The sequence below is a fragment of the Athene cunicularia genome (genome assembly GCF_003259725.1).
Source record: "Athene cunicularia isolate RWA chromosome Z unlocalized genomic scaffold, athCun1 chrZ_part1, whole genome shotgun sequence".
Taxonomy (NCBI): Eukaryota; Metazoa; Chordata; class Aves; order Strigiformes; family Strigidae; genus Athene; species Athene cunicularia.
The window spans coordinates 18222312-18236463 of record NW_020799142.1 but is presented as its reverse complement, the minus strand read 5'-3'; positions in this window follow the sequence as shown (position 1 = coordinate 18236463).

Here is a 14152-nt window from a genome sequence, read left to right as displayed (position 1 = left end):
CGCTAAATCCACTAGTCTTTCAAGAGTTTACAGTGAAATATATATGTCTGCATGAGGAAGTTTGGCTATAAGTCTTTCAAGTGTGTCACTTCCATTTTCATATTTTTTTACCATCTCATTCTGGAAAGAAAAGTATTAATTCTGAAAATAATTAGTTTTCAGAGTGAGAAAATTTCCACAAAAAGTGAATTTAACTTATCAGTCTTTAAGTCATTGTCATAAAAAACTTTAGTTAAAACACATCACAAAAGCCTCTCACATAAGCCTTGAAAGACCTCCTTTTTCCAAATTGAAAGGATCCATTTTCCTTTTTGATGATCTCGAAAAAAAAACCCATAAAACTTCTTCTTTGGGCCTCTTGCTTACCTGCTATCTCCCAGCTACATTTTTTTACTTCTAAAGAACCTGGCTAAAACAACCTCATCTTTATTACCAGTGGTTTTCTTATTATGCTTCACAAAATCTTCATCAGGCATATGCTGTTTAAACTGGCTGGGGCAAAAACTGCAAAGAAGCAATGTGTTAAATGATTCTCAACAAAGGTTTATCATCCAATACTAACTATATTGCTCTGTGAGTCTGTATTTTGTTTGGCAAGGAAACTGTAGTGAACATCAGAATGATAAATACAGAAGATTATTAAGAATTTCTTAGATTTCCAAAGAAAAAGAACTGGGCTCAATGTTTTGGGAGGCACAGATTGGTTCTTGAGAATAACTGTAAGGTTCTACAGTAGATACCTTTACAGATAGTCCAGAAAAGATTCCATCTCCAGGCAGACATCCAGGAACAGATATGACACAAAAGGGTAGGAACCCTTCTGCCTTCAAAGCATGTGTTGGTACTGTTCTTATCTGTACTTTCTTCCAAATAAAGGTTAAAACTCATCCCACAGTCTGCTCTCACTGCCAAGGCACTTTCAACACAGTGGACTCAAAAGCTGCATGATGTACCATGTTGGGAATCCTTGTTTACCTTCATTGAGTGTCCCCCCAGGAGCACATTAGCAACCAGGTGACAGAAACATTTATTTCCTTTCTCTTTTCCAAGTTTTTTCACTTTTCAAATCTAAGGCCCAGTCTACTTTCATTGTGAAGTTAGTCACACAAACACTGATGTAGATTATTTTTGAAAAACTCATAAACTGCCAAAATAGAAACAGCTTACCTTCTTTCTTAGAAAGAAAGCAGAAACTGAGGCATTAGTCCTGTGTACCAGGATAAGCTATTTTAAGCAGGGAGGGAAATAAGGGTGTTAACCTGCAAAGCTACCACTTTCCCTGTCCTTCTGATCCCTTCCTGCACCCCATGTGTCCTTCTGTTCTGGTAAGAGATTATCAGTAAATAATGGCAGGTTCAAGAATCTGTCTCCTGCCCTTTCCTTAATAATGCTTAATTTTCCCTTACTCTGTCTCATCACGTTGTCTTGATTATGAGTGCCTTGGGGCCAGGTCTGTGTGTGGTTATATGCTTAGAAAGGCCTAAGCACACATTAAGAGCTACCAGAATTCAACTGTTATAGTCATTTTTATTGTTTGTAATCAGCTTTGTAGGCTGGGAGTGATCCGGCTGTTCTGTATTTGTCTGGAATTTCAGGAGGCAATAGGTTGGGAAACTGCAGGTGATCCCCTAGCCTGACCTTCTCAGATTCTGAGCCCTCAACCTGGCATCTGCAGGGCCAGAATGTCTCTGCTTTGACTGCTGTGCTGAGATATAAACTTCTGCTCCAAGACAAGCTAGAGTTAGGGGTTTTTCAAAAAATGTCATGATATTTCACCTTAAAATGATACATTTTATCCAGTTGTGAAGAACTGCCTTTTCTTGCTGGTATTGTCACCAGCTTAGCTATGGATCTTCATTTGGGTCGTCCAGGAAAGTCTGGGAGCAGATGTCCTGACAACAGAATGGTCCCAGAATTTTGCCTGGATATGTTACTTGATTTTATTCAGTGTTTTAAACTATCGAGTACTGTATTGCTGCTGTACTCCTGAGTAATTACTGCTGTCCAGTCAAAATACAGATGCATGAAAAGCCTTGTAAGCAATTTGGAAAGGGATGGACTGGGGATCTGAAATTATACTGAGTCATAGACTATGTATCCCGTGCCTGTGGCTTGATCTTGCTTCAGTTGAAGTAACATGTTCCAAGGATTATAGGACTTGGCCTTCAGTCTCAGGGTGATAGTGGATTCAGCAGACAGAAAGGGTCCTCCTTGTCTGAAGATCTTATGAAGGTCATGACCAAATTCCTGTCCAACTGTCACAAAAACACACAACATGTAAACAGATTGTTATGTATCTGCAGAACAGAAGGAAAAGAAACAAAAGCACACAACATGCAATAAAGATTGTCTGTAACAACATACTAAATTGCATTGTGCTCTGTGTGCTGCTCAAGGAAAAAACCTCTTGGTGCCTGAATGAAGCAGGACCCATACGGTGCATGAAGGTGTGCTGGCACCTGGCCAGCTTGCCACAGAGCACCAGCCTGCACTGAAATACAAACAGCACCTAGCCCAGCTTTTCTTCTAGCTTGTAACTCTGCAAAGCTCAGAGGTTTCTCACTAGTTCAGTTTCACATCAGACAAATCCAGCACGTTTTGGTGGACATGATTTTGAGCAAACACAAAAATGATAATGAAACTGAAAAGATTAGAAAGAAAATGTTTATGTCAAGCCCCAGCAAATCAAAACATGACAATCTTCAACAACTGTCTCTGTGAAATTATTGCTGAGAACACAGTATTAGTTAAAAACATGATAAAACTTTTACAACCTATTAATATATGCATGATTCACAGTTGCCTTGTAGATGTGTACAGAAGCCAAATTCCCTACAGAACAGTAATGTGTTAGCTGTAGTATTTCTGGTTTATGTCTTTTTACCCAGCAGAAGAACAAAAGCAGTCTTTTGCAAGGATGGCAATTTCCACCAATAACAAGCAGAAGAGAAAGCTCAGCCTGACCTACATTTCATGTATAGATATGCCCTTGCATCTATTTTTTATAGTACTCCATAAGGTTTAGTTTAGTGAAACTAACTTTTCAGGAAATATCATGTTTTCTATATCCAAGCACAGAGAGCATTGTGAAATGCCATGTTTACCATGTTCAAGTGTACTAGGACTGTCCAGGCTTCAGCAAATATACACTGCAGTTAAAAACAAGAAAACTGATGTAGGCAGAAAAACAACTTGTGAACGTGTAAGAAGGAAAGATAAGAGGTTGGGTCAGAGAGGACAGGATTAGTGAGGCTGAAATGCACTCTGTGCATGCACAGTTCCCAAACCTTCCAACACCAACAACCCTGTGTTGGTGTCTTCAATGTCCTTTTGCTTTTTAACACTTCGCTCTGCTAGTTTGCAATGTTGAAAAGGAAAAGGTGGAAGAAAAATGATGCATACGCACAGGTTTCAAGAAACTTTCATCAGGCTTCAGTGAGAGTATTTCACATAATGTACTGGACCCTTTAATTCTCAGCTGATTTTACATCTTCACAGTGGTTCTGGGCTCTGTTGAACTTGCTTTAACTTTGGGCTTTGGATGAAACTGCTAAGAATAGAGAGGCCACCATAATAATGAGTTGAAGTCAGTTTTGTCCTCCCATGGTCTCTGGGACTGTCAGGACAGGTTTATTATGTGGTGTAACTTAGGGCTTCTCTGAGTGCTGCTGTTTGCCAGTCAGGTTTTTATGGTAGATGTGGCTCGCTGGGGTGCAGTGTTCCCCAGTCACAACCTGTCATGCCCTGACTGGCTGACAGACTGTGTGTTACTTGAACCAATAGCAGTGAAATACTTGAATCATTCATTTCAGGATGTGTTACCCATTCAAGTAAGCACAGAAGGTCCCAGACAAGTTTGCATAGCTTAAGATAAAGTCTGTGTCAGCACGTCTTCATGGTTTACCAGATTAATTTAGGTTTGGTTCCATATGTATGTTTGCAGCCTCCACATCCTGACTGCAATACAGACCTACTCGCAAGTCAAGAAAGATTGATTTTGTCTGCTTGCCATCTCCCATAACCAAGGAAGACTTCGTGATTTCTCTAATCTAACCAGTCTATCTAATCTAAACATTCCCTATCCACCTCAAACAATTATTAAAAGGAATAACATAACATATATGTGAAGGGGAAATATACTATCATAATTAAGATTTAGCCCAGTGTTTATGTTGTTAATATTCAGAGTAGAGATACATGAAACTTCCTACTTGTGCTTTGAAACAGCCTCCCAGAGTTTTCTATCAGGCCCATCATGACTCATGCTTGGTCTATCAACTGCTCAGATTAGCAACATTTGTCCATCTGTGTTCAGTCTTAATAACCATCCCTTACTATGATGGTACTATGGTACCACCTCTGGAAGATACCGTACTACTGTATGGTAGAACAGAGCTACTGGGAAATTTTCTGATTAAAAGCAAGTTTTAAGTGCTTCATACATATTTTCTACTTGTATTTTACTGTGTGGCTGGGACATGAGTAACTCTTAAATTGACCACTTCTAGTTCCAGATACACTGAAGCTGAACAAATGCAAATTTTCAGCAAATGGCAGGTTTCTTGCTAATCTTTGCATGGCTTTGATTAATTGGTTTCTTCTTTCAAGAAAATGTGTGGCTTTGGCAGTAGTATTATTCTATATTTGGTGCTTTATTGCTTATTGGGTTTTTCTTTTTACTACTGCTTCTATCATTACTATCATTATGATCAGGCCTTCTATTTTATCACTAATTGTTATGATTACTTATTATAGTATTCTTCAATAATAACACATCAAGACTAACACTGAGTCACTGTAGAGAGATGCCTCTGGTGGAGATCCCATTTGGTAGAGAAGTCTCTGACAATTCATAGGAAACCTGTCATTGATCAGAAGAAGAAAGCAGGAAATAAAAGACAAAACTCTTATTTAGCCTGTGTGGGAAGAAACATGGCAGAATTATCTTGTAAGAAGAAGAATTTGTTGACATCTAGATACTGTTACAGTTATATATATCTGTAAAGGAATATGTTGGGAAAAGTCTTTTAAAGAGTCTTGCATTGACCAGGGAGTGACATTGTGCAGAATCTCCACTCGTTACCTTGAAGTAAGATGAGTTTGGTTTTATTTTTTGTTAAAAAATGCACTATGGGCAGGTCTTAGGACAACCATTGCTATTTGTTTGACAGAGGGATTGAATCAGGGGCCAGTATTCCAGTTCTTGAGATTAAGACCTTTGCACAGGTCAGCTAGTGGTTGAGTCAGAAGCTCTGGATGAGCACCCAAATCATATATGGACCCTACTGGAAAGAGACTAGCAAGATTACTCTCTTGACATGGGACTAATTGGGAAAGGTTAAGGAAGATACCTACCACAAGTGGGAAGAGTGTTTATAATGTACACTGCCCACAGCCTACTCCTACTCTTTGAATTTGACAAATACTGTGAAATACAGCACTCATAAACCAATATTCACTTTTCATCCATTATTGTGAAAAAGAGATTTAAAAAATTGCTACATCTCCCACTCATCTTCTTAAACCATCATTAACTGATTCACTTCTTACTGGCACTGTGGCAGAAGTTGTTACACAGAACTCATCATGAACTTTCACCATTAGTCTAAAATGTTTGTGAATCTCGGTCTTCTTTTATCTTCTAACAACTAACACTCCTTGTTTTGAAATGCAATATCAATTTCCATGACTTTTTAAGGCTCAAATCCTGCAAATACATTAATGTATATTGATGTTCATTAATGTATAATTTAAATGTATATATTTAAATATGCATATATATGTATATTTGTATACCTTCTATGAAGATATATCTAAAAAAATTATACATGTGTGCATCTAAATACAAATATATAGCTGTGAGTAGCTCCTTAGTCACAAAGTTAAAGACAGTCAAGAGCTGAAGTATTCTGATAAATTAGATCCTGAGCCTGATTCAGATGATGGAAGTATGAAGCCAGACTTTAGAACTGAAAGTTTAGTTGGAGGAAAAAATTCAGTTTTTCTATCCATTTATCTTATGTGCACTTTCTTCTGGAGTTTGAAATGAAAGCATAATAATAATGAAGACATATATGGTCATTTCTATTTCCTAGCAGACTGTATGTTCCATGCATACATTTCTATTTGCTTAGGAAAATACCCTACTATCTATACACGTGGAACAAAAAATGAGATAACACTGAAGGTAAGTGTGAACACATTTTATGGCAACTTGGATATTAAGTTCTCTGGACACATTTTTATGGGAATCAATTTATGCTATCCTCCATCTTTATTTATTATACTCTGTGTTACCAGAATAGCAAGCTGCCAGACAGTGTTTTATAGAGTTCTGAGAAAGCATGAATTTATAAGGATGTTCTGTAGTGAAGTGTCCATAAGTATTTAACAGTCAGTTTAGATGGTCATTCAGCTTCTCCTCACAGATTACACTGGAACTATAAACAGAAGGTAGTAGCAATAAATAAAACTAATAAAACCAGAACGGTGAAAAGCCATGTGTAGGCCCTGTGTAAACAGAATACTATATGCATTCCTGCAGAATTAACAGCATTCAGAAATACCATTTAACAAATACTCTACCACTACAAAAATACAAACCATTTTAGATTATTCCTATAGTGGTGCAGTTTTCAAATCATTTAATCCCAACTACATTTATGAAGGCCTATTTGTTTCTTCAGGCACCAAAATACCTTTGAAAATCTGACTTTGGGGAATCAATTTTTTTTAAAAAAGGACTTTGATACCTTCCCACCAAGTTAGGCACTCAAGTATAATACGCAGGTATCACAGGAAGCTTCAAAATTCCAGGGCAGGTGCCTATTCACATGCTAGTGAGACTATGCCCAGGTGTAAAACTTCTGATATCCCTGAGCTACCTGAACCCTGCTGCAACCCAGCATTAAAAATGTTCTCCCTTCTTCCCTTTATGCAGGGCCTGGCTGACAGGTGTATTCAAAGCACATGGATGGGACTAGTCCTGACTCTAAAGGCAGCCAGAAGCAAGAATTTCTGCCTGGTTGATATGGTCGAACACCTTAATGTAGTTAATTTAGCAGTGGACTGTGATATGAATATGCAAGACTGATTTTTTTAAATGCTTTCTTCTTGATTTGGGAGACATGGCTTGAATATGACTCCCAGGGAAGTATCTAATACTCTTCTACATCTCACTTCCTGCTCTGTTTAAGTCTCAGTACATTATTGTCCTACGCCAACAAACTCTTTAAGCTTCCTCCTTTATGCTCAGTTTATGTCCTCTGGGAATACGGCCCAGACAGATTTTATTCCATGGGACAGGGACAGAGAGACATGGGGGCCAGACACAGCCCACGTGGGAGATATCAAGCATGTACATGTCCAGGAGCACACATCAGACAGTCCATAAAGATCAGGGCAAAGCTAAACTATCAGAAAGGGGGTTTACGCAGGATATTCTGCTGAGGTTGGGTCTGCCAGCAGATGGTAAATACTTTTTCCTGTGCTAAGGCACCCCTATTCACATTGCATCTTCCCCAAAACTCTTTCTCCCAGACAAGCACTTTCATCCAATCTCTCAAGGTGCTGGTGATGGCAACCATATTTGCCAAATATTTTAGTAGTTAGATATAAACTGCAAATCACTTGGAAGAAAGTGGTTGTCTTTACAAAACTGTTGTCACTAAGCAGACTTGGAAGAGGTCTAGGACCAAGTCAGCCAGAGAGGTAGAGCACAAGAAAAGTCATGTTTCTGCAACCTAGTGCCTGGAAGAAAGCCACAGATTTTGACTTCTGCTTCTAGGACGCTTTCTGCACTTGGCATTAAACAATCTTAAGTTTTGATGCTGATGGTGAAAGGGTTAAGTGCTGAGTGAAAGCAGACACGGCTGACAAGGACAGAAATAGGCAGAATGAAACAATGTAGGGCTCTTGTGTGTGTGCATGTGCATGTGCATGTGTGCGTGCATGTGTGTGTAGGATGTGTTGCTACCTGTGCTGGTACTGGTGTGGTGCTATTGGAAATTCAAGGCAGAATGGAGGGGCTTTATATCTTTGAACAGGAGCTGGATAGGGAGAGCTGGCTGTGTAATGAAAATGAAATTAAAACATAGGTGGCTTTTTTTTCCTACTAATGACTAGTGATTTGTTAGGTGGCCAGCTAGTGGGGAAGTGGGGGAGAGGGAGAAGGAGAGGGGTAATGCATGACTTTACAGTCCTAGAGATATGTCCTGTTGAGTGGAGCTTAATGTTGCATAAGCCTCTTACTCAAAATGTGAACTGCAGACCAGATTAGATCAGGGAATGTTAGCCACATCCAGTGCAAAATATGTTTTGTTTGGTTTGGTTTCTCTTAAAACAGAGAGAGGGAGCATAAGTTCAGGGAGGTAAGTGAAAGTTCAGTGAGATTTCTCCACATTCATGAAACCTGAGTTCATAGTCAAGCTATTGAGTCACATACAGGTGAGGATCTTGCCTGGTCAGTTTAAAAAAAAAAGAAAAACCCCAGCCCCTTCCCCCTGTAAGTTCCTTGATGTTCAGTAGGTGTGGTTGGGTGAAGAAAACCAACAGCTGCATGGAATCTTTCCACCACTGAAAGGTGAATAATTAACTCCCTTATAACTGCAGTCCCTCAGGGGGAGGTGAGTCACTAGCTCAATTTAGAGTTATGTTATCTTGTAATGAACAATAAGAGGGAAATCTATACATGTCCTGACAGTTCTAGTGAGACATGGATGATCTGTGCCCCAAAAACCTCAGGAAGGGAGTTGATCAAAATGCACCTCTAAGAAAATAACTGATTTTATACATACAACTCATCAGTGCTTCAAGAAGATAATTTTTTTCTAGGCACATGAAATTTTTTGAGTATCATGCTGAGGCTTTATCAACAAGGAAAAGTATGTATCAGTTTTAACTGGCAACATTGTGCCAGTACCTAAAATCAAATACAATCAAGGTGTATTTTGTGTGTCCAGTCATGCTAATACTGTTGCCTCTTGACTCTTGGGATGAAGGGAGGGGTCCACCAAATTCAAATAGGAAAAATGAGCCTATTGTTATGTGACTTTAAAACCCATTAATAGATTTTTTTTCTGAAGGGTCTGAATGTCCACTGGGAAATATCCAGCAGTCTGCAAATCCAGAAAGCTTAAAAGCTGGTCTAAACTTGACAAATCTTTGTGTATATTAAAGGTACCCATGTGAGATAAGCAGTATACATTGCTTTTCTTCATATGTAGGGAAAGAAGACTGGAACCCTTGGCTCCTTCTCCGGCACAAGGCACAAGGCCAGTGCCCTTGTTGCTTCTTCCGGGACTGCAGCTTCTTTGTTAATATTTTTAGGGTTCTGGAGATGATCAAGTTCAGAAAGTGGCTCATAGACAATACCCATGGATCGTTCTTTACTAATCCCTGCAAAAGACAAGTGATTCTGTGCCTTCTTCTCCTTTCAACTAATATGTTGATAGCTCTGATATCCCTGTTCCCATCTGGGGGGGTTCAGGACTAATTAGCTTCACAGTATGATAGCCATAGAGGGCCATCAGCCTCATTTGTCATGCCAATATATCATGCAGTTATGCTCTGATGGAATGAGCACCTCTTGCTTTTTTTTCTTTCCTCCAGCCAGTTTAGAAGTAGCATTGAGTGACTTCAAGAGGAACTGGAGCTCCATGCCCAGTCAGAAAGTTATAATATCATAAGAATAATTGAAACATGGTGAGACAACTCACATGACTGGAAGATTGAAATGGATGGCTATATGCTGTTTTGTAATGACAGGCAGGGAAGAAAAGGAGGGGTCATCATGCTCTATGTTGAGAACCTTGAATGTAAAGACATCAACTAGGGCAGTTGTGGAAGCCCTGTTGAATGCCCTTGGGTCAAGATCAGAGGGATCATCTACAGGCAGGATTTTACAGTAGGCATCTGCTACAGATCTCTAAATGAAGAGAAAAAGGCCAATGAAGAATATTTTGGTCACTTAAGCAATCTTTGTGTCAACAGAATCTCATTCTTATGGGTGATTTCAACTACCCAGACATTTGTTGAAAGAACAGTACAGCGGTTTATATGACATCCATCAAGTTCCTGGAATTCATAGAGAGCTGCTTCCTTATGCAAATGTTCAATGTGCCAACCAGGAATCAGGCACTGCTGGACTTGCTACTCACAACAAAGAAAACCTGCTTTGTAATATCTCGGTTAGTGATAGCCTTGGCTGCAGTGATCAAAATATTGTGGAGTTTGGGATCCTGCTGAGCATGCTGAAGATAAGTACTAAGACAAATAGTTTAGATTTTAGAAGAGCAAACTTCAGCTCACTTGGAGCTAAGTCAGGAGAGATTCCATGGGAAGCTTCCATGGAGAATAAAGGAGTAGCAAGTGCTATGCGTTTTTCAAGAATGCTCTCCTGGATGCACAAAATCTATTCATCCCCTTCAAAAGTAAGGGAAGTACAAGGAGCAAGTTGGCTTACCTGCGAGCCTCTGAGTCTGCTCAAAACCAAAAGAGAAGCAGACCAGAGATGTAAAAGTGGATGAATACCCATTGAGAACTACAAGGTCATTGCTAGAGTGTGCAGAGATACGGTTAGAAAAGCAAAATCTCAGCTCAAATTGAAATTGGCCAGAGATGTTCTTCAGGTCTGTAAACAACAAGCAGAAACCAAAGGAAAATGTTGGCCCACTATTGAACAGGAGAGGTGAATTAGTCACCAACAGCACTGAAGAGCAGAACTTCTCAACACTTTCTTCACCCCTGTCTTTACCAGTATTACTGGGCCTCAGGCCTTGAGAACAAAAACGGATGCTCTGTCAGTGAAGGAAGAGTTGGTATGCGAACTATTACAGGAGCTTGACCCCTGCAAAGTGATGGGCCCTGAATTATCCACCCAAGAGTGTTAAGAGAGATGGCTGATGTCGTTGTGAGGCCACTCTTCATAATCTTTGGTAAGTCACACAAATCAGGGGAAGTTCCAGAAGACTGAAAGGTGGCTAATGTCACCCCCATCTACAAGAAGGGCTTAAAGGAGGATGCAGGAAATTATAGGCACATCAGTCTTACTTCAGTCCCTGGGAAAGTTATGGAATGAATCCTCCTGGGGGCTATCAGAACTTGAATGAAGCATGTGACTGGGAAAAGCCAGCACGGATCCACTAAGGGCAAATCATACTTTACAAACCTCTAGGACAAAGTGACCTGCTTGGTTGATGTAGGGCAAACAGTGGACATTGTCTACCTAGATTTCTCCAAGGCTTTCCATACAGTTCCCCACAGGCTCCTCCTAGAGAAACTGAGGCATTACAGGCTAGACAAGCGGTCTGTGTAGTGGGTGGGGAACTGGCTGACAGGCAGCACCCAGGGAGTGGTGGGAAATAGCTATTTTCCAAACTGGCAACCTGTCATAGAGGGGTCACCCAGGGATTGATATTGGGCCCAGTTCTGCTTAATATCTTCATAAGTGATCTGGATGATGGGATCAAATGTACGCTGATGAATTTTGCTGATGATACCACAATGAGTAGGAAAGTGAACACTTTGAAAAGGAGAGCCATCCTTCAGGAAGACCTGGATAGGCTGGAAGAATGAGCTAACAAGAACCTTATGAAGTTGAACAACAAGTGTAAGGTCTTGTACCTGGGCAAATGTGATCTAGGAGTGCAGCACAGACAGGAATATATCTGGCTGGGGAGCAGCTCTTTGGAAAGGGACCTGGGGGTCATGGTGAACCACAAGATCAATATGAGTGAACTGTCTGTTGCAGCAGCAAAGAAATCCAACAGGGTGCTGGGTTGTATCAGCAAGGGCTTCACCAGCAGAGATAAAGAAGTCATTATCACACTCTGCTCAGCACTTGTCAGAACACACCTGGGATACTGTGTTCAGTTTTGGTCCCCACTATGCAAAAAAGGTGTGGTCAGACTGAAGAGGGTCCAGAGGAGGGCCACAAGGATGAACAAAGGACTTGGGAAGCCTGCCATATGAGGAAAGTCTGAGAAAGTTGGGTTTGTTCAGCTGTGAGAAAAGAAGGCTTAGGGGAGACCTTACCACCATGTTCCAGTATTTAAAGAGTGGCTACAAATAAGATGGACTCCCCTTTTACAGAGTCACATGGAAAAGACAAGGGGTAATGGGTACAAGTTACTCCTGGGGACATTCCAATGGACACAAGAGGAAAATTTTTCATAATGAGGACAATCAGCCACTGGAATAATCTCCCCAGGGAAGTGGTGGATTCTCCAACATTGGACACTTTTTAAGATTCAGCTGGACAGGGTGCTGGGCCTTCTTGTGTAGACTGTGCTTTTGCCAAGGAAGGTTGGACTAGATGATCCTTGAGGTTCCTTCCAACCTGGTATATTGTGGTTCTATGGCTGACAACAAATAGCTGTGTTTGTGTGTTCTCAGCAAGAAATGAAGCCAGCTCCCTGTGCAAGGGTAAGGAATTGATCTGAGTGAGTGGATGAGAGGTTTCTTAGAGTTTTAGGAGGGTTAAAAGAAAAATAAAACTTGCAAAGACTGCTTTAAACTCTGCTGATTTCCAAGGAGCCATGCCCCCTCCATTATCTCAGTAAAGAGTGTTTGCAACCAGTACACAATGAAATATGTAATTCCATAGGAAACTGAAAAAAACGAAATTAAGAACATGAACAACAATAGTCTGAATAAAACCTGCTCATCAGATCTTAATCCTTATTAGTGGGTATTAATTTTGATGACTGTATTTCTGACTAATTTACAACTATAAGAGAAAACTTTCCCACATGCTTCATCGTGCTGCCAAGTCCCACCTTTTTATAAAATGAAGCCCTAAGTCTTGGATATAGATTTGTTCTATTTGATCATAAATATATAGTCAAAAGCAACACATCTGAAGGCTCTACAGATAATGAAACAATCATTTCACCTTGTTCACTCAAAAAATACCTCTAAATGGGGCAGCCAAGCAAGGTCTTTGTTTAGAATTGTCCCACTTACTTGTCCAAGCTGGACTTTGACCCCTGAGGAAGTCCAGCCATGCTGCTTGTAAAATGCTCTTACTTCAACTGATATTTCAGTGACTTGTTTTCTTCCTGCAGTTCAGACAGTATTTTTTTTAGCCTTGACAGAATGGCTAGACTAGGTAATCCACACAAACAGCTGCTGCATGCAATGTGATATTTCCCCAAAACCTTTTTAACAAAGCCTTCTGAACTGTTCCTTAGTTTTGGATATGTTGGAAATATCCAGAAGCTAAAATCTCTCAATATGAATGTAATTGACATATCAACTGTCTCACCATACTGCTTTTAGCTTGAGAAGTGTCCCAAGAAGATTAACAAGAGCTGCATGTTCACAAAACCACTCCCTAATCAGAAAGCATTCATCAAGAGAAAACCTCTGCTTGAAACCACTTTCACAGAAGATTTGCTTGTTGAATATCAGTGTTCTTGTCTGAAGTGAAGAGATGCTACTGATTTTTTAGCGTGAGCTTTGCAAACTTTCAGACTTCATCAGAGATAACATAATTGGAATTTTTCATTTTGATTCATTTCATAACTTGGAATTATTTTGTTCTTTGTCAATCATAGGCATTTCTGTCTAATGGAACCCCTATATGAGCCCAAGTAATATTAAAGTAAGTGTTGCAAATATTGAAAGTATAAAATAACATTAATGGATCCAGGGAGATTTGAAAAATGATCAGGAGAAAAGAAATAAAGGGTCAGTCTTTAAAGAGACCTATGAACATAAGGGAAAACACATTCAGAGAAAGAATTTGGAAAACAGTCATTTTAAAGAAGTCAAGAGTTGAGAGTGGACAGAAAGTTAGACAAGTATTAGGAACATGATATAGCATCCATAAGGATATTGCAGCTGTGAATGGCATAAGCAAGGGTAATATCCTCAGTGGACAGGATGGCAAAAGTCCTTCTTTGAACATTGCAGGTACTATTCCATCCACAACACTCCACCACATTTTAGGAACTGATGTTCTGAAAAAGACTGGTGTATTGAAGAGCATTGAGAGAACAAGAAAGAGTAGGGGTGCAGAGAATTGATTTTAATAGGTAAGATTAAGTATTAAATCTGTCAAATTTGGTTAACTGGAAAAAAAGGCCACAAGAATAAATATTTAATAGGTGTCTAATAGGAAAGGAATTATTTTAGGGCAACCAATATGCCA